Consider the following 23,424-nt stretch of genomic DNA (forward strand, 5'->3'; position numbering starts at 1 on the left):
CTTTTGTGTGGAGAGAAGAGCAGTAAGATGATGAAAGTGATCTGAAGACCTTGGGTAACTCTTGCATGGTGTAGGTAAAGACAGAGATCTAAGGAACTTGATCAACTTATGTCACGTAGCTTGGTGGGTCAGCATCGGGAAGGGAGCACACATCTCTCTCTCTCTCTTTTAAACTCTAATCCCATGACAGATTATGGAGCATACATTCTTGGCTTGTAGCCAAGGAGCACACACAGGTTATACATATGGGTTCTGGCTTCTAGTGGTTTGAATTCAAATGATGGCTCTGCCACTAGCTGTGAGATCTTGGACAATTTCTTTGTTTCCGTTTCTTCACTTGTAAAATGGGGATAAAAATAATTCCCACTTCATAGGGTTGTTATTGTGGGGATTAAATGAGTAATAATACATGTAATATGCTTAGAACATTGCGCGGTACACAGTAAACACTCAATAAAGAAGCATTGTTACTGTCATTATTAATCTGTTCCATTAAACCACATTAGATGCCTATAATTTCAGATTTACCATTTGTACATGTTTATCATTGTTTTAATTTCATTTCTTTCATTTGACCTATCTGTTTACAGCTCATTATAACTGTAATGTGGAATATGATCCAGTAGCTTGCCAGTCACATAGAAGCCCTTGGTGGTTTGGCAAGTGCCCAGAATTCCAAACATCTGTTGGAACTGTTGCCAAAATACAGTAGATTTTCATTTCCCGGAAGTTGTTCAACTAAGAGTGCAAATCATTAATGTGACTTTGCGTCTTTAAAAAAATTCTTTCTTCTTTTACAAAAGTATTGTGTTTCCCCCCAGTTCTGTGAAGCTGAGCAGTCACAAAGGTCTTGTTCCTGCCTCCTGAAAAAACATTAAAATGGGTAGCAGATGTGCCAGTGGGATCATCTGAAATGACTTGTAGACATACACCTGTGCAAGACAGAGAAGGTAAAACTCTTTTCTTCCCTAGCAATCCAAGTAGTCAAGAGAGTGATCCCATCGTGCAGGGGCACTTAGCAAATCAGTGCATAACAGTGAATAACAGTGAATAACTTTCTACTTTCAACAGTTTCCACAGCTATTAACGATGGATGACTTTTCCTTTAGGATGGCATTATCGGCAGCAGCAGGACCCAGACCTCTGCTCCAGGTCTGCATATTTCAGCGGTGTGCGCCTGCCCTTGCTGATAAACTTGTAACCGTGGCCAAGGTCAAAGTTAGGGGGGGAAATTCTAGCCTGTGTTTTGAAGATCTGGGAGCATTCAGACACATTGGAACTTACATTTTCATTCTTTCTCCCAGAAGACACAGCTGTAATTATGAACAAAAACATTGCAAGAGCTTTTCTATAATTTTGGCCACCAAATCCAGGTATGATCTGATTCCTATCAAATTCCACATCGTAATAGGCCTTGCTGTCATTGGGTCATCTGTGTCCTTTGGAACTTCACCATAGCCAAAAAAAGTGTGTTACAACAAGATAATGTTCTTGTCATAAATTACAGAATCATAGAACTGATGTTTTCTAACATTAGCTTTTTAGAAAGGAACTTTTGGTGAATGCTTCACTGAAAATACGTAAAGTGAGACCTTTCTGCTCTCATCTCAAGTTTGTTGCTGCTTGGTCTCAGACAAGAAGCAGTGTGCATGTTTTGTGCACAATAATGATTATAGGCTGGTATTTGTATGGGCAGCATGGATCAAAATCCCCAAATTTTTTTTCCCCTAGGAATATTTCCCCAATGGGTGTTGGATATTATTTTCTGCCAAGATCAAGAAGCTTTTTAAAAAATTACTGCTTTTTTGGGGGGGAGGTGGTCTCCCTTTCCTTGTCCCCAGATCCTCTTATGTGTTCTCCACAAAATGTCCTTCTTTCTTCCCATAAGTTGACTTGTAGATTCAGGTAGCAATGTGATAAAAATACCATATTGTATTTCCAGTGAACTCAATTAGATGAGATGAATTAATTGGATTTTTTGGACATGTCTCTGAAAGTATAAGATACTTGCTTTTGGGACTCCCAGGCATGGTGGCCTGGGAGCTTTCTCAGTTTGCTGCTATTCAGGACATGGCGTAAGAACTATCATTGAAGCCTGTCATTTCAGTCCCCCTTGGGGGTATAAAAATGGTCTAGTGAGTTTTCAGATAGCAGAGCATAAATCAGCAGCCGTTTGGCCTGCCTGTCAGCCCAGGGCATTTCCCGGTTATCACCAGCCTCATCAGCAGGAGCCTCTATTACACATTTCTCTGTCCACACCGAGCAGGTGAGATGGTAATCTAAGAGTTAGTTTCCAGCACGTGCAGAGGGACTCTCGGAAGTTTTTCTCCTCTCTCTGTTCTCTCACCCTATATAATTTTAGGAATCCAGGCGTGCAGGCTTTGAGGGTCCTCCTTATCTCATGTCATTCAGGGCCTGGAAAATTCTGGAATTTAGATGGAGTACAGTAGGTGAGGGGCTGTGGCCCTTCAATCCTTGTTGGGGCCTTAGTTCATTCTACCTTGCATTATGATTATATAGTTTTTGCCTCTCCAAGTTTACACACTTTGAGGGATAAAGCTGGTTTATTCTCCCCTCTGTATCCCAGGGCCCACCCCCAATGCAGTAGTTTGCTTGATAGGTGCTTAGTAAATGTTATTGGCCCTTTGTGATTCTTTCTTTAGTCTAAAAATTCAAAAACCAAAACAGAAGGTAAGAACATGGCATATTCTGGACTTTTTCATTTTTTTTCTATAGCATGTGTCCTTTTTAAATATAGACCAAAGGAGTCAGACAAAAAAATATTGGGATGAAAGTATATAGCACCTCCTTTCATGGTAAAAAAGTGTGCCTGATAAACTTTGTCTGTCCACCATTTGCCTCCAGGTATATTGTATTCACAAAGTTACTTGGATGTTTCATACTCTACTTGTGCTCAAATTGTTAAGTCTTGTGTCAGTTATAACCTTGAATGTCAGTTAGCTCCATGAGAACAGGGATGGTGTATATTTGTTTTTAATCTGTTTCCCTGGCACTTAGCTCAGTGCTAAGCTTATGGTAGATCCTCAAGAAATACTTGTTGAATGAGTGTCTTTTGGTCATGGTGGACAGTTAGTGCAGCAAGAAAGACTTTTGGAACTGAATTGTTAGAATTCTTTAATTTTTCTTAGCATAAGCAACCCGAAGGGAATGTTAAATAGAAAAAGTAAGTTTAGAAGAGATTTTTTTTAACCCCTCTTGAGGTTCAAGATAGTAAGAGTACAACTAGAGATTTACCAAAACCAGATAATGATTTGCACCTTTGAAATAAGTTGAGCCTTTGATTGTCATTTTAGCTACAAGTAGGTTACCAGTCACAGCTCTGTAATGTCCCTGCAAGCCTGCTTTATGCAACTTGAACTGCACTGTATTGTCTAAGACAAACCTCAGTTCTTGGTCAGGTACAGTTTATATTGCTTTGAAGCTGGCGTCTTTGTGGGAGCAGGCAGGGATGGTGAACTCATTGCAGAGAATCGTGGTGGAACTCTTTAGCAACACCATATTAGAAGACGTGCCCCTGTTTACTTCTTTGGCACTTTCATTGCCACCTCCAAGGAAGGGACGGACTGTGCTCCTGGGATCAGAGCCTCAGTTCACTGTCTTCTGATGAATGGGGCAATAGCAGGCCATGCTCAGCCAACCACTTGTGCAAAACAGCTTTCCTGGACTCCCATCCCTTAGCATAAGCCATACATGAGAGGTGCAGGGATATAGTTCTGTGGTGACATCTGCCAGAGACATGATTTTCCACAGGTTCAGCTTCCACGGTTCATCCCTAGGCCACCTTGTTCTTTTTTACAGGGTTTTGGGTGACCCATGCTTCTCTGCAGAACAGCACCTGGCGCCTCCCACCGCCACTGCCAAGGATGGATTTTATACATTTCTTCTTCCTAGGTGTTATTGAGGGACGATCAGAGCTACTTCTTTGTGGGTGTTTACAAAAGCCCTCCCTCCAGTCTGAGTCACCTTACCCTACTCTCGGCTTCTTCCTTATAGTTACCCTTTTTTCTAAAACCCTCCCTCCTTCCTCTGAAGGCCTGTGCTTGCACATACATTCACAACACACACACACACACACACGTGCACGGGCACACACACTTCCTGCCCCTGGCTCTCCCTTATCCTGTGTCTGGCCCCCTACTACTGTTCAAGTTAAACTCTTCTAGCACGTAATAGTTCTTATCTCAAAACCTTGATTTTACATGTAACTTTTAACATAGAGCCACCCAAGGGTTACAGCATAAATCCAGTGAATGTTTTGGAAAAAAAATACTTAAAAAAATCCAGACTGCAAGGGTAATACTTTAGCATTGTTAAATACAGACATTATAGAAAGTGGAAGTTCCCTATAATATGTTTCCCATGACCAGCTTGAACAGTTTAGTGTATATTTATTTTTTTCTAAGCACATATTATTTTCTTAAAAATAGGATCATCATATACATACTCTTTGTAATTTCTTTTTTTTTTTTTTTTAGAAAAGAAGATTAATTATATGTCAAGCATTGTTCCATGTCAAAACATACAGATCTCTGCTTCATTCTGTTTTAACAGCTAACCCTTTGGGTGGGTTACAAGTGAGTGTGAAATGTAGCATTTGACTCTTAGCAGTCTCTATTTCTATATATTCACCCCCAATTCTTTGAGAACAAGGAGTACCCTAATTTATATTAGTAAAATAAGGGTTTCTTGGGGAGGGGGGATAACTAATTTAAGTGCTTTTTTTCTCAGTTGCCCACCCCTGTTTAAAAATCTGTGTTAAGGGCTGGGATATTAACTTTTTAATATCCTAAGGCATAAATTAAACTTACTAACTTTTTTAGTATAAAAATACCGTATAGTTTAATTTTTCTATTTAGCCAGAAGACCAAAGTCCACTAACCAAAAAACTATCAGTCTCATGTGAATAATAAATAAAAGCTTTCCTTGAATCAGGACTGCTCTGAGATTCAGAATTGTATATGGTGGAAGTTGGGGTATGACCCCTTAAATAAGTGTGGCTAGTTAAAGGTATATTGATATTCTTTGTGGAAAATAGGCTGCCAGTTACAATTGTGGTCTTTTTCACATTATGTCACATAGTGCTTTCAAAATGTTTGTTTTTTTCTCTTGGTACTAGTGAGTACAACTCATAACTGGCCAGATGATATCTAAGTTCTAGGACCAGGGTGGTGAGTGGGCCCTATTATGATTTGATCAAAAGTAAACAAGAAAATAGAAGCAAAGGGAAAAAAGAAGTAAGAGAAGGATCCACATTTTTCTCATTGTGGTGCTAAAATTCTGCATGCTGAATTTTCGCTTTCTGATTAGAACTAACTGTTGAACAGATATGATTTCTGTCTTTGGGATCAGAAAGAAAAACTATCAAATTTTAGTTTACTGTTCTTTTCTCTAGGTCTCCCCCCCATATCTGCGCATTTTTTTTTTTTTTTATTTTAAAGCATGACTGTATTAATAAGATAGCAGCTACTATTTAACATGTCCTTCTGTGGTCTAAGTGTTTGCAGATTAAGTTTGAACCAAGCCAGAAATCCCTTTGCATTTTCTGATGTAGCAGAAATGAACCTGGCTCATTCCACCTCAAAAACTTTACCCAAATGGGACTGGGTGCAGTGGCTCATGCCTGTAATCCTAGCACTCTGGGAGGCCGAGGCGGGAGGATTACTTGAGTGTAGGAGTTGGAGACCAGCCTGAACAAGAGTGAGATCCTATCTCTACTAAAAATAGAAAAAATAAGCCCGGTGTCATGGTGCATGCCTCTAGTCCCAGCTACTTGGGTGGCTGAGACAGGAGCATTCCTTGAGCCCAGAAGTTTGAGGTTGCAGTGAGCTATGATGACGTCACGGAACTCCACCCTGGGTGACAGAGCGAGACTCTGTCAAAAAAAAAAAAAAAAAAAGCTTTATCCAAATGGTTCAGAAGGGATCTAACTGATTTCATAAAGAAGGGTTAATTTGGGGTCTGGTTTAATATAGGTACCCTTAAAACACATTGATTTTTTTCTTTTCTCACCTCCAGGCATGAACATTGGCCTTAATTTCCCCAAAATGAGTCTGTGAATGACCTTGTTCAAGTATTTCTTGCAGATATCAGTTCCCAAGTAATAAGCTTGGGATTGTTCTCTTCTCAGCCTGCCAGCCGGAAGAAGGAGGTGTGTTCAGCAGTTGCCGTTCGATATATTTACTCTCTACCTGCTGGCTTCAAACAGTATTAATTTTTATGTGCTCATTGTGCATTGTGTTTAATTAAAAGCAGTTCTATTCGCAGAGGCACTCATAGGATTTTTTTTTTCCCTGAAATGAATAAAACAAATAGGCATCTGGTATTTGTTTTGTATAACACAATCCCCATAAAATGAAGAGTAATAAAACATAATTATCTGTAAAGGCTTGTTTTATAAGCCTGAGAATGGGCTTGTTTCTACCAGGTTTTTAAATTCTACTCAGAGGATAAAGAGTCTCTTTGTACATTAATACATAACAACAATAACAACAAATGCTTCCCATTTACATGCAGGAATCCAACTTATCTTTTATTAAACAAATGTTTTTTTTTTTCTGTTACAGTGTACATGATAAAAGTTTGTCATTACATTCCTTTTATGTAAACACATTAGGCTGAAGGAAAATATTTACTTCCTGTTCTATATTCTGTTCAATCCGTATAGCTTTATTTATGATTTTGTCCCCCTCAGCATAATCAAAGAAACAGCTTTATAGTTGGTGGTTGACATTTTTTAGGTCACAGACCACTCTGTGGATTCTAAAACCTTTCAGAAAAGTACACATCAAACTTTTACATATGTTTTTAAAGGGTTTATAGACCTTCTGATCCTTGTTTAAAGACCCCTGCTGATGCCTGATAACTATTTTGAAAACTGCACTTCTCATCTGAAGGTTTTAGTTTTAGTATATGAGTATCTGATGAAAGAAATTCATTCAGTGGTTTTGTAGCGTTGGATTTAATTTCAGGGTTGGGCTCCTTTCTAGGAATGGAGGAATACTGTAATCTGGGGAAGAAATTTCAGAGTGTAGGAAGTATAAAAATTATTAATTCAAAAGTGTACTTGCTGTCAGATTGGATGTCAGTGCCAACATCCCTAGGGGCTGCTGTTCCCAAGACTGTTTTCATTGTTTCTATCCAGCGCTAGGCACGAGCCTTGAAGTGGTGAATTCATCCTCTGAGGTTGTGTGTCCATTGCTGCAAGAATAAAAGAAGTAGTAACAGAATCATGCAGCGCAGTATTTCACGGTGACAGTTTTATGTGGTTGTGTGATGTTGTAGAGTCTTGTATGTGATATCGACCCTTTTCTTTTGAATCAAAGCACAGGGATTTCCTGGAGAAGGGAGGCTTCAAAAATAACTGAGTCTAACACAAAATTAAGCTTGTAAATAGTTATTGCACTCTGTCTACTACAAAACTAATTGCTTACAGGAAGTAAAAGTACATGTATCTAATATGTATATCCCCCTTGAGTAGTGGTTTCTAATTTTAGATTTCTAGCCCTTTTTTACATTGTCTTTTTGCATTGAAATTATACTGAAACATTCACATTATTATGAATGCAAGCTAAATTAAATAGACAAAGACTTGGTTTCTCCCTTCATGTTGTCATCTACTGGAGAATGAATAGCTTAAAATAAGTGCATCAGTTCCCCATCCAGAGGGAAGCTGAATATTCCAAATCTAGATCAGCAGTCACTTTGTGTGCCTGTTTGAAATACCATTTTTGAACACACTTGGCAACTTAAAGTGTCCAATTAAAAGCTCTGTAAAAAGAGGAAGTCTGTAGATGTGCAATTAGTCCTTAGGATTCAGAGCATTTCCTTTATGTGTGGAGTCACTGGACACAATAGCTTTATGCCAGGTGCTTAGAATAGAAAGTATTTTTCAGGGTGGATTATTTCTGTACTTTTGTTCCTAAAATGGTTACCTAAAGAGGCTCCCAACTCCATAAAAATAGTAGTGGTGTGAAGAAATTTTGGATGTGGTCTTTCACCAAATTTTAGGCGATCAATAACTATAGCTAGCCATCTAACTGATGGGCAGTACACAAAAGTGGCTTAGGTTGCCGGATGCTTTATTTTATCTGATTGCCAATCTCCCTCTTCCCACCTTTAATGTATTTTTTTCAGTGATGAAGGTTGGATGCCAGAGAATTAGCCAGTATTGTGTTCTTCCTTACTAGAGAATAAAGCTTCACTGAGTAGAGCCAGATGGGCTGTATATTCTGAGATTATTTATAGTGTTTATGATAGAGAGACCAAAAACACTAAGTACTTAATAGCTTTCCTTATTTACAAGTCAGATTCATCTAAGGGACATTATTCTTTTATTTTTCTGGTGCTTGAAATGTTCCTTTAAAATAGGCTATCAGAGTGCTTGCTTCGGCAGCACATGTACTAAAATTGGAATGATACAGAGAAGATTAGCAAATAATTTTTAAAAGGTATTTAGAAATTTTATTAAAAAATTATTAAAAAAAGATTATCAGAGAGGATACACAGTGGCACAAAATCTGTTGCTTGTGAAAATGCAGAATGGATTAAAGTTTTCTTTTTAATGCTCTGCAACAAAACAGGTCCATTTTATTTCAGTAAAAATACTGATTTTTTTGCCTGAGTCTCACACACACACACTTAACATTATATAGATAAGTGGCTCTTGTTTCCCAGTTGTATAACAGATGCATTCTGTTAAAGTTTGCAGTAAAGTGAATGTCTATTAAGTTAATTATTTTTCCCTAGTGACTTCTAGTGTAAAAATGCTATTGTTTTCCACTAGGCTCTGGATAATATATGTTCCCATGTAAGAATACCAAAAAACCTGAGAAAACAAGAAACAACCACCAAAAAACTTCCTTTAAATCCTATAAATCTAGAGGAAGTGTTAACTTTCCAATGAAGCTTCTGATGACACTCAAAATATTGCTCCCCCCCATCTTAAGCTATGACATATGACTTTACTAACAAAATGGCAACACACAATGGTATCACAATCTGGAAGCTGTGACCCTTTCTCCTCACTCTTCCCATTGTCCCTGTGGGATCGAGAACAGTCACCAAGGCTTTATTTAGCAAATAGGTTATTTTAATAACCTCAGCATCCTTACTTTTCATATCATATAAACTTGATATCCAAGTTGGATTGACTCACTTTTTTTAAACATTTTCTCCTAACCTTTTACCAATTTGTTATAATATCTTTGAATGAAGAGGGTGATGATATATAATGCTTAACAATGGAAGCATCCATATCTTGCTAGGAATAAAGGATCTTCCCAGTTCCGTTCAGTGAGCATCTACTGTGATTCAGCATGGATCATATAAGGCACTGGGGATTTAGGCCTCCAGCCCAAATATATGTTATGTATTAAAAGTACTAGCTGTGTTTAAGAAGGCACTGTACTTTTAAAACTATTTCATTTAATGCTTGCAAAAGCTCCATGAGGGGTACGTTAGGTGGATCTGCCATTATTTTTCATTTTATCTGTAAAATAACGAGGAAACTGAGGCTTAGACTTGTTCAACGACTTGCCCAGAGTCACTCAAAGTGTTAGAGGCACAGTCAGGATTTGAACCCGGCTCAGATAACATGCCCGTCTTAATTTCTTGCTTGGTTGTTGAACTGTTGAGCAAAGGTCTGATCCCTGCAGTCTTGGAACCTGCAGTCCACTGAGGAGGATGGCCATGCACACAGCCAAGCATGAGCAAGTTCAGGCTTTGTGCTCTGTGATAATTCTGACGAAGAGGCTTACAGTGGATCACAGGAGGTAGCATCTGGAACATAATCACCTTGCAGGAGCTGCTTATTCTAGCTCGGAGAGTTTCTTGCATCCTTACTCTGTAAACGTTATGATTATAGGGTAGTCTTAGACAAGGTTCTCATGAAGGTCCCAATTGGGGACCTTGAATCTCTCCCATTCAGTTCCTCTCAGAGAGTTTTGCTGACTAGACCAGTGCTTTGTATATTTCTTCACTTATCTTTCAAACTATTGGATGTGTTCCTCAGGGTCCACCCCAATGGAATTATTGGGTCCGAGATAAGGCATTAGCAGGCCAGTCGATGGTCTTCTCTTGCCTTATTGAGACCCATTGACCACAAAAGCTAGTGCTTGATTCCCAAATTCGGAAAACCTCTGTTGTTGAGCTTCTTACTATATGCTGGGCACTGTGCTGGGCCTTCAGAACACCATGAAGAGAGTGTCTACTTAGGAGCCAATTAAACTAGTCTAGGCTGGGAAGAGAGGTGTTGAGATATCAACTAGGGGATAGGAAGAAAACCTGTCTGCCTAATGATACTGGAGTTAGTTTTTGAATTCTTCATATTCAGAATATGGATTAGGGCCAGGCTGGCCTTGATAGCCTGAATCATTAAACACTTATGGTGACTGGTGGGTGACTGGCCACATAATAGGAAGATATATTCATAACAGATAATAGGGGCAGTGGGGATTGGATGGCGAGCATTAAATAGTACAGTGTTTTCCATAAATGTCCTTTAATTGTGGAGAGTACTATTCCATAGATTTATTCGTTCATGCATTGAATATGCATTTATTAAGTGCTTTTTGTGTGCCAGGCTCATTCTAAAGTCTAAATTTCAAATTTGGTTCTTAAATTGCTCAAGTTCAGAGTTTAGCTAAAAGCATTGTTATATCCCAAGAAGGAATTTTTATCACATTAAATGCTTAAAATAAGGGGAAGTGTTCCCATCCCCCAAGCCCCACCAATTCTCTGTTGATTGGTCTTGTCAATCAGCTATAAGAGGTATAAAAATTTCTTGGGCCATACATAAGTGCATACTCCATAGCGTATCCTGGTGACAGAGATTGAGAAACTGATTGGAAGGAAAGTTTAATCACTAGCAGTAGCCTCAGTGTTCTGGGATTTCAGGTTTCTTTCCCTCACCACAAACTTAATTCTTTCTTCTCTGTTTTCATTTTTAGAAGAATTTTAGAATGAATGAGGGAACTTAAAATGAAGTTGGGAAGACCAGCAAAGATTTCACTGGGCATGTGGATAGGAAAGATTCGTGAGAAAATTATTTGAAGTTGGATTTTTAAAAAATGTGGTCAGCTCAGTATGTAGTTACAGTTAGCCCGATCTGGTGACTTGGGTTACATTATCTATAAGTTTAGAACTTTTTTATTGCAGATAATATTGATACACCCCACATTTTCTTAAATTTGCCCATCCCTTTCTTGTTAAAAGAGTGGGCTGGGCACAGTGGGTCACACCTATAATCCCAGCACTTTGGGAGGCCAAGGTGGGAGGATTGCTTGAGCCCCAGGGACTATGATCTTGCCACTGCACTCCAGCCTGTGCGACAGAGTGAGACTCTGTCTCCATAAAAATTAAAAAAATAATTAAAAAAACCCAGAAGAAACTGTGGACATCTGCTAAAATACCCTTGTTTTAGCATATTCAATCTGACTGTAACTTTATAATGGTTTTATTTCTGGGGAGTTGTATTCACATTAGTATGATTGGGAAAGAACATACAGATCTTATTGGAAAATAAATTTAAATTTTCCAAATAATAAAGTCTAAAAGTTTCCAGCTGTAATCTTAAGATATCTTTTCATGGTGTCTGGTTTTAGAAACACTACCCCCCTCCCCACCCCCGGCGCCCCCCCCACCCCCCGGACGTGAAGAACATGCTTCTTAGGACAGTGATGAGACCTACCACGTGAGAGTTGTCCTTTTTGCATTGTGTTATGGTGCATGATGTGAAAGTTTAGAAATAAACACGTCCCCGGATGCAACAGGCCTTAGTTAAGACATCTACTATTTTTAATTTATTTTGCTATCTTTGGCCTGGCATATTATCTTGGGTGAGAAAAGCCATCCCCTCCCCTTAGTCTGAGGTCATATGTGGCTGTCGGTTCTCTATAATGGACTTGATGATGTTATGATTTTAAAATAACAGAAAATGAACATTTCTTGTTCCCATGATCATGGCAGTAGCACTCTTATCTTATTTTTATACTGTCAATCACATTCCTCTTTTACAAGAATTCCCCTTGCCTATCCCCTTCTCCCCAGAAGGTAAATACCATGATTTAATACACCTAAGTCAAACCTGGCTAAAATCCTACAATTTTTGGTTTTGTTCTCAGCTTTTGTGACAGTGTTAAGAGGAAGGCAAGTCATGTAGGGCTGGGTTGAAAGAGGAGAAAATGGAGTGGTTGTAATTCCCCAGGGGCAGGGTAAGAGATTGTTAATACATTAGTGGTAGGAGGGCTTCTGTAGAAAATTCAACGGTACAATTAAATGGGGCCATTAAGAGCATGATGCCAGTGCCAATTCATTAAATGACAGTGGCAATTTCTTTGTAAGTCCCTTTCCTCTCTCTCCTCTTGGGACTCAGTCTATGCAGGGATGAAAGGCAGAGACACAAAGACTAGGAAGGCTACCAGGGAAGAGGCATGGTTACGTAGATGTCTGCTTCCTCACCTCCTTCCTTGGGAGCTGGTTCTCTGATGAAAACACTTTATGGAAGGTAAGACCCCAGAATACCTGTTCTGTAGACATTGGGCATGGAAATGGGGCATCTGAGAACGATTCTCTTCCCTATTCCAAAGCACCACTGCTCTGACTTTAGAAGCAGATACCTATGCAGAATAAATCTGCGTGGAGATAAAACAAAGTGAGTTTTGTAGAAAATTTTGGATTGAAACCTTCTTATTCCAAAAGTATACTGAATTCACATTTGGCAATCTTGTGTGAAAAATATTTCAAAAAAAATTTTTTTTTCAGGGAAACAATATATTTTAAAAATTAGTTGGAATCTGATTACCTGCATGACCTAGTGAGAACCTCAAGGATTGGGGAAGTGGTTGGGGTTAGTGGTGAAGAATGTTGTCCTCTTTTTTCCTGTTACTTAACTATCTAAACTCCCATTTCCTTCTCAGTAAGACGAGGATTCTAGTATCTGTCTTATTAGTGTTGCTCTGTCAAATTATATGAGATACCAAATGGAAAGCATTTTGCACAGTATAACTAGTTTTAGTATCAATCTAATTTTAGCACCCCCCCCCCCAAAAAAAAAGACTTAATGATCTTATCTGTCTGCTGAAGCGTAGGGTTATGAGAAAGCTGAGACCTGGAGAGATGATGTATTAATTAGTGGAAGAACCAGAATTAAAATCTACATTTTATGATCTCCCCTGGACCACGGTGCCTCCTACAGTATGGGACTTTTCTGCAGTTGGTAAAGGAGGGCCAGCACTTCCTCCACACTCTGTTATTATATGTGAGGTATGATTTTTTTAATATCTATTTAAGAATATAGTTTTAAGTTCTTCATTGTCATTTGGGTGACAAAAATCCCTGTGCTTTTAAAGGCGTTATCAGTGGCTGAGTTTTCAAAGAACTACGTTCGGACAAAAATGCATCACATTTTGATTATACCTGAGGCCTGCAGAATACCATTTAAACGACAAGTGATATAAAAGGGTAGATATTTGATTAAAACCAATCTCTTTTAATGACTGATGTTTCAGCCTCCATTAGAACTTCTTCAAGGGAACTTCAGTGGGTTTTGCTGATAGCTGAATCCAATTTATGGGAGGTAAAAAAAAAAGGCATTTATTTACTTTACTTCATCTATTTTAGTTTCCAAACTTGATATATTGAATTTACAGAATGGTGATGGGAACAGAAGAAGTTCTCGTGCTTAAAAAACATATGACATCTCTTATACTTCAAGGAAACAGCTAATCGATCAGGTTTCAGGATGGTATGAAGTCCTTGGCGGTAAGAGGCAAGTGGCATTTATCAGCTGAACAACTCAGGAAACACAGATGATTGGAACTGGTGGAGGTGTCCTCCATACCATTTTCTGAGTTGCTTTTGTGACTATCTGAGGTCTCTACTGAACAGATACTGATATTCATATTTCCAGTTCAGATCATACCATTTGCTTTTTCCATGGCCTGATGCATCATCTGCTGCCAGCCTCATCCCCACCTAATTTTTTGCTCACCTTTATCTCTTTGAAGGCCCAATTGTAGCATCATTTCTAAGAAAGTGCTTCTTGCCTTCTTGCTGCTGTTCATTCTGGGCCAGAGGCCCCTATCTCTGGGGTTCCATAGCACCTACTTTGCTTCTTCTAGAACATTCAATGCAATATTAGAATTGTATTATAATTGTCTGTTTAGTGGTCTCTCTTTCCTGTTGCACAGTCAGCTCTTTGGGAACAGGGACCTCTTTGGTCTTTTCATGCAGTGCCTGGCAGGTGAATGTTTCGAATAAACCAATGACTAACTTTCTGCCAAAACCTGGCTTCCCTGAGTTTATATGCCCTCTTTGTAAATGAAACCTTTTGTGTATGATTAGCCATTTCTATTCCTTGTTTCTGCTGAAGTTATTTTTTTATTTTTCTCATGTAAATCTTATTGCTCCCCCCTCCTCCTGCTACCCAATATGGCTAATGTTTTTCTTTTGTTTCCTTTTTAATTTTTGGAGGGGTGTGAAGTACAAGACAGAACATAATATGGGCTAAATCCTGGGCTATTCAACTTGGCTAGACTCCTTTAGCCTTCTAGAATGTTGAGAAAGTAATTAGTGGGTAGAGGGGGCAGTGTGAGAAGAAATGGCTGGGATTCTTTGTATCCAAAAGAATGTTTCCCCTTGGTGATGAGGTAGGCATTGTCACCCTTCTGAATAAATCCTTAAGCAAAGTACAAAAACACCAGCAGGCTAAACAATGCCTGGCTGCTCTCCCTTTAGGATTGCAGTACCTTTTATGGGTGAGTTTAGAAATGGGTTTCCTGTTCAGGTTTTTGACGTGTCATAATGTTGAGTGGCAGTCTAACCTTTGAACTTTCTGTGTTTTTCACATCAAAAGAAATTCTGTGCTTTACCAAAAAAGTTTTATTCAAGTAATTAATACTCTTAAGGCACAGAGGACAATTAGCATTTGGCTTGTGAACATGGTAAAAAATTATCTTCCCATGTGCTTAGTTTATTCGTTGGTTTTTTTTTAAGATGGAGAGATCAAATTTCCCTAATATTTCAGTATGTTGTTTTTACACCCTTAAAATTATTTTTTCATAGGCAAGATTGACTTTGATTAAAATTTTTTTGATAACTTGAATATTTTCCTGATTTGCCAATATATCTAATTGTATTAATGTTTTATTTGTATAAATTTAAGGGGCACAAGTGCAGTTTTGTTATATGGATATATTGCATAGTGGTAATTCTGTTAATTTTACTGATGAAAAGGGACATGTTTTTAGAAATATTTTTATAGCATATGAGAACTTTTACAGCAAAAACATGAATCACTAAGTGTGTAGGATTTTTAGCATGTATTTTCTTTTAATGGAACTCAAAGTCTTAACTTTTGTTTTTGCAGTGCTTTTTTGCACATAGTAGGTTCTTAGTATTGAATTCATCTAGTTTGTACTTTTTGATTATTCTTTGTGTTTTTAAAGTCCAACCTGTGTTTCAGTTTGTCTTTTACTTGAAAGCTATTTTTTCTGTGCATTATCTACATGTATCATGCTTGCTTTTCTTATTTTTATTTTTTTTAACTAAAGACATCCATAACCAGCATTTCCCTATTTATAAATAATAGTGATTTAAATCATTTTAACTTGGTATTATGTGATGTGAATATTCACTCTTATTTCTTTATTCAACCTTCATTTTAAAAAAGATTACTTATGTATTTGTTATGTAAAATATCTGTCATAATGACCTTTAGGGTGAAAATTTTTGTTTTAAAATGGTCATGACCTAGGAAGTCTTATTAGTAAAATTTAAAAAGGAAAAATCTGGTCAAATGCCCCTTGTTCTTCATCAGATAAATAGTAAGTTGTATAAAGAAAGATATGGAAAAGGAACCTACAGATTCAAAGTGATTTAAAGAATATAAGAAATGTTGTATTTAAAAATGGGCATGACTAAATCATAGTGTCTAGACAGGTACACCTGAGTGATAAAACTATAAAGAAATACAAAATGTGATTACTATGATTAAAAATAGCGTATAAATATGTTACAAGTAGTATATAAAATGAACCCTCAAATTATGATAGAAGCATTTTGGTATTCATAAATGTTCTAATTTTTTTTTTACAAAACCACAAATGAAATTAGAATATAGGTTATAAGTACTGATTTTAATTATAGCTAATCCAAAAGTGCTACATTGTTAATAAAAATATAAATACTATTTTCTGATATGTGAAGCTAGCCAGGAATACTAGATAGAAAGATGGCTCTTTAAAATATATTTTTTTAAAATTTTGAAGTAAATTTATTATCACTTTGATATTTATTACTAGAGTCCCTATGTTAATTCCGGTTTTATTGCTTTTTGGAATAATTAAGATATAAATCTTCTGCTGAATTCTGCTTGACTTAGTTATTTCTTTTGCCTTGTTTCTTCATTCCACAAATGTTTTTGAGCACTTTCACTGTACCAAGCCTTGTGCTGAGTCTTGGATGATAAATACAATAAGGTAAAACTGCTTTTAAGGATCTCCCAGGTTAGAATCTTATACAGCATTAATGACTCATTATTTTATGAGTATTTTAAGTTTATGGAGAGCTATCTATGGTGCAGTTATTGGGGACTACAGTTTTTCTTCTACTTTGGTTCCAGTATGCATTTAGTCCTTTGGTGGGAATTTGAGCAGAGTGGTCTCATTTGAATCCTGGCCTATGGGTGCCTCAATAGGGAAGGCATGGGAGCTAGATTCTGGGGGATTGTGGAAAGCCTGGTGGTGGTCCTGGAAGGCTTGAGAATGCCTGGAGCCAGGAGCTCATTGCTCATTGGTGACCTTTCCATATATAGCACAGCCCTTGACATTCCTAGCATTCTACCCTGAAAGGACAGTTTATTGCCTCCTAGGAATCCTGGACTTTGTAGGAATCATTTGTTTATGTTATTTATTTATAAAAAAAAAATCTAAAGTGCACTTTTTAGAAGAAAAATGAATCTGCTCATTTAACTGCATCAGCTTGGACTTTTCTGTGTGTCTTTTCTTTAATTGAAAATTCTGTCTGGAGACTGATTTTCATCCCCCTTCCCTTCCCTCTAGTTTGAAAAGGGGGAAATTAAAACATTGCTTTCTAAGTGTTTCAAAAAAAAGGGAAAATATGTATGAAATCTTTTATAATTATTATTACTGTGTTTTAATTTGCCCATTAGTAATTCTTGATTTTCTGCCTATAAGAAATCAAACAAAAATTAGTGTATAATTTCCATTTGGTTGCAGTCTATTCTGTAATTGAAACACAAGATAAAAAATAATTTAGTAAACAGTTAATTTTTCTAAAAGAAAGCCATCTCCCTCTCAAAAATACCATCAAATATTCATTCCACAAACACTGCTTCATAATGATAGCTCACTCGGTGAGGCTGTGACTGTGTGAGCACTTTCTCTGTGGCAGGCATTGGGCTTCCTGAGGAATCCACAAGACACCTGCACTATTTGGCAGAGGATGAGTAACACAGCCCTTGACCTTCAGCAGCTCTAAGGTGAAGGGTGCTCTGTGGGGAGGGGGCTTGTGAGGAGGAATAATTCATAGGAGGAATAATTCCTGAGTCAGAATGGAAGAGTATACAAAGATTTTGGCAGTAACAGCAATGGAGGGGCCCATGGAAGACTTATTCATGTTTACCTTTGTTGTTAAAATTCATCCAAAGCAGCCAATTATATCTGCATTCTCTGGAATGAACGTACACAATGATTACAATGGATGATGTTCAAAATGCTACAGTTGACACCATCCACTTTCCCTTCTCGAATGGAAATTTAATGGGGAAAGTGAATTCCTTCTTGAAATCTTATCAGAGATGATACTTTGTATGTACATTTAAAAGTAGCCAAGTTTGTGTTTTGTGGCTTTGAGATCATGTAACTCTTATAAATCAACTTGTGAATTTTGTGAGGACCTTTTGGAGTGACTGTTTTATTTCAGGGATATCCTTCCTTCTCCCCTGAATTATAATAGGGATCTATAAATCCACCCCCAACCTAAAGCATAACATTGTTATGTATTTGTTTTCTCTTTTCCATATGTAAATTGTAAAAAAAAAAAAAAAACCCAAACCCGGAATAGTTAACCCCCTGCAGTACAAAAACAACTTCTTCCAAAGGAATTTCTTTCTTTGTCTAAATAATGAGAAACTTATGTCCTTAGAAACGTTACTGAGTATACAGCGTTCTACCCTCATTACAAACATTTCTGTGCCTCAGAGGGTCCTCCTGATGCTTTCTTAGGACAGACAGATAGATCAACCTGTCTTTCCTTTGTGCAGATGAAATATGAGTAATGGAGACAAAAAAACCCAAAACAGAACAAAAAAACAAAAAACACCCCAACAACAACAACAACAAAAACAAACAAAAAACTAGAGAGGCCTGGGGTGAGTCAAATCTTGATATTCACTAACTTTGTCCTTTGTCAGACACAAACACTGTGTGCAGCCTGGTGGTGTCTCCGGGGCCCAAGAGTTTGGGTGCATTCTGAAAGATTACCTTGCAGATGGCTCTGATCAAAGATTATTGGATCTCCATTTCCGTTTCAAGAATTCAGACCTGTGTTTCAGCATGATTTAAAGCAGTAACATCTCTCAAAAGGAACCATGGCATTATATTTGATGGTGGTGGTGGTGGGGGACTTTTCAAAGACAAATGTGCCTTAGGCATGTGCGGTAATTGAAAACCCACTTTTTAACTAGTGTTTTATTGTAGTGATGAGAAGTTAAGGGGGACTGGTATGGACACCTACTGGAATGGGTGTAGATAAACTCTCCTCCCCCTGAACTACCAGCCTCTTGTGGTCCAGATTTTCCTATTCCTCCCAATTTGCCCCAGAGCAATTTGTGACCCTCATCCATCTTTTCTTTCTTTCTTTTTTTTTTTTGCATTTAACAAAGTTGTAAAGGGATTTATGTGCTTTCCATTAGTCTTAGCAAAGCTGCTGTCATGAATATTTAATGGCAAGAGCAGTTTGTTTTCTTTTACTTTCTTTCCCAGCCTCCCACCCACCCCAGCTCCCCCTTGCCTGCCTGGAGAAATGTAAATATCTGGCCCCTCACCCTCTGGCCTGATCTCAAAGGAGCACTGGGCTCACTCAATTCAATGCTCTGACCTTGTCCGGTGGGGGCTTCCCATCCCCCGCTTTTTTCCACACTGTTTCTTCCCTCTCCCTCACCTTTAGTCTCCTCTCCCTGCTGCTGGAGCTGTGGCTGGTGTGGCTGCAGCGTGTGGGGACAGGCTCATGGGGCTCTGCCTCCTCTCCGCCCCGCGCTGCAGCTCAGCCTCCTGGACAGACGGCCTTTTCCTTTGAACTTCACAGGAGCACAATAGCCTCCCTGCAACTTAGCTGGAGCTCCGTCGGATGCATTCCTGACACTTCACGGGTCGCTGGCCCCTTTCTCTTTGCAACAAGAAAAAGGGCTAATGTCTGGGACAGAAAATGACTTTCGAAGACACTAAAAGAATTACCGTGTCTAGAGCAACCTCTGAACTTTTGTGGTTATCTCAGAAAAATGCGCTTTTCCTATTGGTAGCTTAGATCATCCCCTTTCTTCTTTTCTCCCTTCCCTAGTCCCAGCATTTATTTGTCAAATTTCCCTATTGCTGTCTCACCCCACCCCCATCCCTGTTTTCCCTTGTTTCTTTATGCTTTGTCTACTTGGGCTGTGTGGGAGAGGGGACTGCAAAGTTAACGGGGTAACTTAGAAGGAAGGTTCTGGGTGGTGGAAGCCTCCTCCCCTTTCTAAGGAAGTCAGACCTGCTGGAGTGTACCTACCTTAAAGGAGTGTTTGAAAGATTAGACAGAGAAATCCATACAAAATGTTCAACACAGTATTTGGCTATAGTACTTGCTCAGTAAGTATTTGCTATGTGTTGTTATTAATATTATTGTACACATTTACTCATTTTTCTGAATTGAATGGGCATGAGCGCATCCCTCTCTCCTGAAGGAATTATTTTTGCCTGATCCTTCTTAGAGTCTCATCTATTTCTGATGAACGCCTACCACAGTGTGCTCAATTGATAGGCGTGTTATTTCTCTTCCAGTAAACTAAAATTGAATTAGTTAGCTTATCTCACTAATTCATAGCATAGTTATAATCAACTAAAATCTCTTAAAGATTTCTACATGGGCTACTAGTTGAATACATTCTTCCCTATCCTGTTTGGTGGACTTTAACAACAACTTCTACGTATTTCTGTGTTAAAATTCTTCATAATACATTTAAGAAGGCCCTAAATTCCAGCCTTATGAGATAATATTGGACTCTGCCCCTGAATTCTAGTCTTAGGTCATTCTTACCCAGCTACAGGCTTCCCTCAAATTTGGTAAGCATGTCACTGGTGTCTTTGATGGCTATGTTGACAGAGCAGTAGCAAGTCGGAGCCCTTCAGTTCATTTCTATAGATCTACCTGCCTTGAGTAGACATACACCCGTTAGTATGTCCCTTTGGATAAGGGTTCCCACTGACGGTGTTTTCCCTTCATTTTTGTATCATGCTATGAAGCTGACTTGAAAGATTTTGTTGAATGCCTTGCTAAAATCCTGACACACCTGTGAACAGATGTTGGCATGATTAGGCTGGATGAACCAAAAAAAAATGTGCAGCCAAGAGTGTTGGTGTGATTAAGGTCCAGCCAGATCCATCCCTAGAATGAACCAATTTCCACATTGCTTTTGATTTCAGCCCATTATGTTTTCTGTAAGTAAGACTTTCACTGCAAATATTAATTGATGTTAAGTCAAAAGTACTGAGGGGTCTGGTCACAGGGGTTTAGGGAGGAGGGAGAGGAAGAAAAAGGGTCTCTCCCTTAGAGTAAGCTAGAGTCTTGCTGGGTCAGACAATTAGGTAACAATACAAAGCAGTGTATAATTAAATGCCAAATTATGTAGGGCAGATTATGTGCTGTGGAATGGGAAAGATAACTCTCACAACAATTCTGATGCCCTCAATGGGTTTCAGAGCTGTTTTATGCATTTCTGTCTTCTTCAAGGCTGTTCACAGTTGTCGAGCCTTTCCTGCTTTATTGAAGCAATGATTATAGTTAATATTTTCTGAGTATCTACTATAGACCAGGGGACTGGTCTAAGAACCTTACAGGTATCCATTAATTGAATCCTCATCACATACCTCTGAAGTGTAGGTATTCCTCTTTTCTCCATTTTGCAGATGAGGAAACCAATTTAGGGAGGCTAATACTCGCCCAAAGTGAGCTCTGATAATTCCTTTCTCTTTTTGATTTGGTGGGTCTGTGGCCAGGGTGGATAAGGAGAGGCAGTGTTGCATTCTGGGAAGTGAACTTAGATTTCCATCCTGGCTTTGTTTTGCCTATTTACCTGTATAGTTAAGACCTTGGGCAAGGTACTTAATCTTTCAGAGCTTCTCACTTGTAAAAGGAGACAGAATGGTTTTAAGGATTTAAGTGCTTCCTTTGCAACAGATGCTCAATGAATGGGAGAAGAATATCATTGTCACGTTCTCTACCCAAAAAGACCTGTTGGAATTGTACAGACATGAAACGTTTCTGTCTTATTAAGTTTTTAAAGCCCAGTACCAAGTGCAGTATTAGCTTTTTGTGGTGGGATATTTATAGAATGGATGGATGGAAACATAGAATAGGGGATCAGAAGAATTCCTGCAGCAAGCTGACGAGGTATCATCTTCCAATTGAGCTGTTCTTAGCCTTTCTCATCACTTGTTAATCAAAACAATCCTTTTCTTAGCCTCCCCCCTGCCCCACACACTATTTTTGTGTTGGTAATGGTCAGTGCCTAACTTATTTTTTTTGGAAAACACATACAAAGCTGTCTCTTCCAGTCATGGAGTTTTAATGATGATAAAAACTCATGACATCTTTACCCCTGCCTCCTAGTCCAGACAATATTAAATACTGTAATATCACAGTGTTAGTGTAAACAAAGAACTGTGTAATTTTACCCCATATTAATACACAGTTGCACAGAAGGTGCTATCATTAGATGGCAATCTATAAAAATGGCCCCTGAGACCAAGCACTGGCACAATTATTTATTCTTCAATTATTTATTCAGTCCTAAGGGTGGAAATGCTGACAGACACTGCAAAATGCACTACCTACCAATTTACAGAAATTGAATGACAGAATCATTTGCAGACTGAAGTAGCTTTTTATTGACACTATTTTTATTTATTTAAATTCTCAACTTTCTCAGCTTAACTATGTTTACTACACCCACTTACGTGATAGAATTGAGAGGCTGTTATGTTCAGAGAAGCTACTTCAAAACATATAAATTAGTGTTCATTCCAAAAGGGTCAGATCACAAATGGAGGTTTTAAAATAGCCTCAGAAACATTCAAATCACATCCTTAATATTTTATATGGTTTTGTATTTAGACTGGCCATTTTCTGTAAAGTCTTTTTTCCCTTTTTAGTTCTTAGGCCCTTTGAGATCCCTTTTCTAGCTAGATTGGAGAGAACAGTTATACTTAGGTTGCCTTTGCAGTAAATAATTTCTTTTTCTTTCTTTCTTTTTCTTTTTTCTTTTCTTTTTTTTTTTTTTTTTTTTTAAGAGGTAGGTCTGGCTCTGTTGCGCAGGCTAGTCTTGAACTGCTGGCCTCAAGCAATCCTCCAGCCTTGGCCTCCCAAAGTGCTGGGATTATAGGCATGAGCCACCTTGCCTGGCCAATAATTTCAACTTGATTTATGCCAGAGCAGGTTTTGAGAAGGTTTCTGTTGCTGTCTCTTCTTAACTTGATTGTATTGATAGGTGCTGTTCTTGTGATTCCAATATATCATTTGTACATCATAAAATACAATTTACATTACTTTGTACTTAGCAGTCATAAAAGAATTAGTTTGGTCTTAATACCTAAAGTTTGAAAGATTATTTATATTTGTATTGATACTGGAGTTCAAAAATTATGACTGTCTTTAGAGATTAATTTCAATGTTTCTTAAATCAGTTATTTTCAGTTTTGATTTTTCAAACTCTTGGTCAAGCCCCAATTAATTTCACCTCCTAATATTTCTAAAAGAAAAGTGACTTTAATTTATATTAACTTTACGATATTTTTTATGTTAAACACTAGTTATTTTGAGGGGATTGAAACAGAAATCACAAGAGGTATGGAGAACTTTCAGTGTTTTGAGAGTTTTTTTTTTTAAATAGCGCTAATGATTATTCTAGGGGTGTGAGTATAGGCTTGCATTCATACATGATACCCACACACAAACACATGCAAATAGAAATTTATGATGTCCTTTAAGAATCCTAGGACTATCGTGAAAAAAGTAAAGTAAATAAAATAAAAATTTTCAAAGCTGTGTTTCTGGAGTAAAAGTGCATCATCAGTGTAACATTTCTGTATAAATCAAATTTACCAAAATTTACAAAGGATCCAAAGTTTTTATGAC

The 23,424-nt window shown here is 38.0% G+C and overlaps 1 protein-coding gene and 1 pseudogene across 1 annotated transcript in view; both read left to right on the plus strand.

Moving 5' to 3' along the window:
* EXT1 (exostosin glycosyltransferase 1) overlaps positions 1-23,424 on the plus strand; it is a 272,500-nt gene that overhangs the window by 14,268 nt on the left and 234,808 nt on the right. The gene's annotated exons all lie outside the window — the stretch shown is intronic.
* Positions 8,398-8,485, plus strand: LOC138382100 (U6 spliceosomal RNA; annotated as a pseudogene).

Source organism: Eulemur rufifrons, chromosome 3 (assembly GCF_041146395.1).
Source record: "Eulemur rufifrons isolate Redbay chromosome 3, OSU_ERuf_1, whole genome shotgun sequence".
NCBI classification, from domain to species: Eukaryota; Metazoa; Chordata; class Mammalia; order Primates; family Lemuridae; genus Eulemur; species Eulemur rufifrons.